The sequence below is a fragment of the Phalacrocorax carbo genome, chromosome 29 (genome assembly GCF_963921805.1).
Source record: "Phalacrocorax carbo chromosome 29, bPhaCar2.1, whole genome shotgun sequence".
NCBI lineage: Eukaryota > Metazoa > Chordata > Aves > Suliformes > Phalacrocoracidae > Phalacrocorax > Phalacrocorax carbo.
This window is the reverse complement of record NC_087541.1, coordinates 1,265,008-1,267,865: the sequence shown is the minus strand read 5'-3', so window position 1 is coordinate 1,267,865 and position 2,858 is coordinate 1,265,008. Positions and strand designations below refer to the sequence as shown.

At 60.6% G+C, this 2,858-nt stretch overlaps 1 long non-coding RNA gene across 3 annotated transcripts; it reads right to left on the bottom strand.

Moving 5' to 3' along the window:
* Window positions 1-833: 833 nt before the first annotated feature.
* Window positions 834-2,532, bottom strand: LOC135318370 (uncharacterized). 3 transcript variants are annotated; one of them, XR_010376594.1, is made up of 2 exons: window positions 2,471-2,532; window positions 834-1,819 (listed from the first exon to the last, which is right to left on the bottom strand). It is a non-coding gene; the product is annotated as an uncharacterized LOC135318370 (long non-coding RNA). The 3 variants fall into 3 exon arrangements; XR_010376592.1 differs by lacking the exon at window positions 2,471-2,532 and adding an exon at window positions 2,006-2,067; XR_010376593.1 differs by lacking the exon at window positions 2,471-2,532 and adding an exon at window positions 1,913-1,991.
* Window positions 2,533-2,858: the final 326 nt, after the last annotated feature.

Sequence of the window (2,858 nt, the reverse complement as noted above, 5' to 3'; positions counted from 1 at the left end):
GGTGGGGGCGGGGCCCCCCCGGGCGCCCCTCCCCCCCCGCCGACTCCGCCCCTCCCCCCAGGTGGGGACGTGGGGCCCCGCCCGGCGCATCCGCGCCCTCCACGCGGGCTGGGCCCTGCTGGGGGCGGGGGCGGGGGCGTGTCTGCTGCGGGCGGCCTATTGGGGCTGCGTCCGCGTCAGCCAGCCCCTCCCCCCCCGCGCCTGACCCCGCCCCCCGACACGCCCCGCCCCACCCCGGGCCCACCATTGGCCGACAGCGCAGGGGCGTGGGCGAACGACGCTTGTGCCACGCCTGGATGACGTCACTGCCCGCTTCGGACACGCCCCCCCGCCACGTAGGTCACGTGATGCCCCTGACCCGCCTCGGGGTGGAGCCACGTGACCCGGGGGGGCGGAGCCACGCCTGCAGGGTGAGGTCATCGCTTGGCGGGCGTGGCATCGGGATGCCCGGCCGCGCCTGTGACGTCACCGGTGACGCCCGAGCAGCCATCTTGGGTCTCTTGGGCGCGGTGGCCATCTTGGATCGACCCCCCAGGGCGGCGGCCATCTTGGATCGACCCCCCAGGGCGGCGGCCATCTTGGATTGACCCCCACCCCTGCACGGCAGCCATCTTAGATCATCTCTGGTGCGGCCGCCATCTTGGTTGCCACCCCCACCCCCACCCCTTTCCCAGCATGCGCCTGGCCCCGCCCTCACTGTACATAGGCCCCGCCCCCCCGTGTATATAGAGCTATTTAATGGCCCCTCCCCCAAATATTGGGGGGGGAGGGGCAGGAATGTAAATAAAGCCCCGGGTCCCCTATGGGGGGGGGAGGGGCCCCCCCGACACCGACACGATTCAACGAGAGTTTTTATTCGTCCCCTGGGCAGGGGGTAAAAATATAGGGGGTGGGGGTGGGGTTCCCTGAGGGTGTGGCCGGGCCCTATGGGGGCTATAGGGGCTCGTGGGGGGTGGGGGAGGGGTCTCCAGGGCTTGGGCGGGGCTAAAGGGGGTGGGGGGCTCTATAGGGGGTGAGCGGGGTCCAGGGGAGGGGCCTATGGGGCAGGGGATCTATAGGGGGAGACGGGGCGGGGTCTCAAAGGGGGGGTGGGGCCACCTCTAGCGGCGCTCCCCTAGGGGTGGGGCTTCGGGGCGGGGCTCAACGAGGCCCTCGAGACAGCGATGATGTCACGCGGCCCCGGCCAACGGGGCGGCAGCTGCCCAACGGGGTCAGCGGGAGGGCGGTGAGGTCAGCAGGGCCGCGCCCAGGCCGCGATGACGTCATCGGAACCGGACTCACGGGCCTTTAGAGCCAATGTAGGGCCAAGAAAAGGTCGATGAGGTCATCGAGATGCCAGAGTGGCCACGATGACCTCACCCAAACCCCATTTTGGGGCAATTTGGGTGGGTTTATGGCCAAGTAGAGGTTGACGAGGTCATCGAGATGCCAGAGTGGCCACGATGACCTCACCCAAACCCGATTTTGGGGCAATTTGGGTGGATTTATGGCCAAGTAGAGGTTGACGAGGTCATCGAGATGCCAGAGTGGCCACGATGACCTCACCCAGAGCCAATTTTGGGGCAATTTGGGGGGGTTTATGGCCAAGTAGGGGTTGATGAGGTCATCAAGACACTTCTGGGACCGTTCTGACCTCAGCTAGACCAAATTTTGGGGCAATTTGGGTTGATTCACGGCCAAGTAGAGGTTGACAAGGTCATCAAGACCCTCCTGGGAGTGTTCTAACCTCACCCAAACTCGATTTTGGGGCATTTAAAGTCAATTTATGGCCAAGTAGAGGTTGACGAGGTCATCGAGATGCCAGAGTGACCACGATGACCTCACCCAAACCCGATTTTGGGGCATTTAAAGTCAATTTATGGCCAAGTAGAGGTTGACGAGGTCATCGAGATGCCAGAGTGGCCACGATGACCCCACCCAGAGCCAATTTTGGGGCAATTTGGGTGGGTTTATGGCCAAGTAGAGGTTGACGAGGTCATCGAGATGCCAGAGTGGCCACGATGACCTCACCCAAACCCGATTTTGGGGCAATTTGGGTGGATTTATGGCCAAGTAGAGGTTGACGAGGTCATCGAGATGCCAGAGTGGCCACGATGACCTCACCCAGAGCCAATTTTGGGGCAATTTGGGGGGGTTTATGGCCAAGTAGGGGTTGATGAGGTCATCAAGACACTTCTGGGACCGTTCTGACCTCAGCTAGACCAAATTTTGGGGCAATTTGGGTTGATTCATGGCCAAGTAGAGGTTGACAAGGTCATCAAGACCCTCCTGGGAGTGTTCTAACCTCACCCAAACTCAATTTTGGGGCATTTAAAGTCAATTTATGGCCAAGTAGAGGTTGACGAGGTCATCGAGATGCCAGAGTGGCCACGATGACCCCACCCAGAGCCAATTTTGGGGCAATTTGGGTGGGTTTATGGCCAAGTAGGGGTTGACGAGTTCATCGAGATGCCAGAGTGGCCACGATGACCTCACCCAAACCCGATTTTGGGGCAATTTGGGTGGATTTATGGCCAAGTAGAGGTTGACGAGGTCATCGAGATGCCAGAGTGGCCACGATGACCCCACCCAGAGCCAATTTTGGGGCAATTTGGGTGGGTTTATGGCCAAGTAGGGGTTGATGAGGTCATCAAGACACTTCTGGGACCGTTCTGACCTCAGCTAGACCAAATTTTGGGGCAATTTGGGTTGATTCACGGCCAAGTAGAGGTTGACAAGGTCATCAAGACCCTCCTGGGAGTGTTCTAACCTCACCCAAACTCGATTTTGGGGCATTTAAAGTCAATTTATGGCCAAGTAGAGGTTGACGAGGTCATCGAGATGCCAGAGTGACCACGATGACCTCACCCAAACCCGAT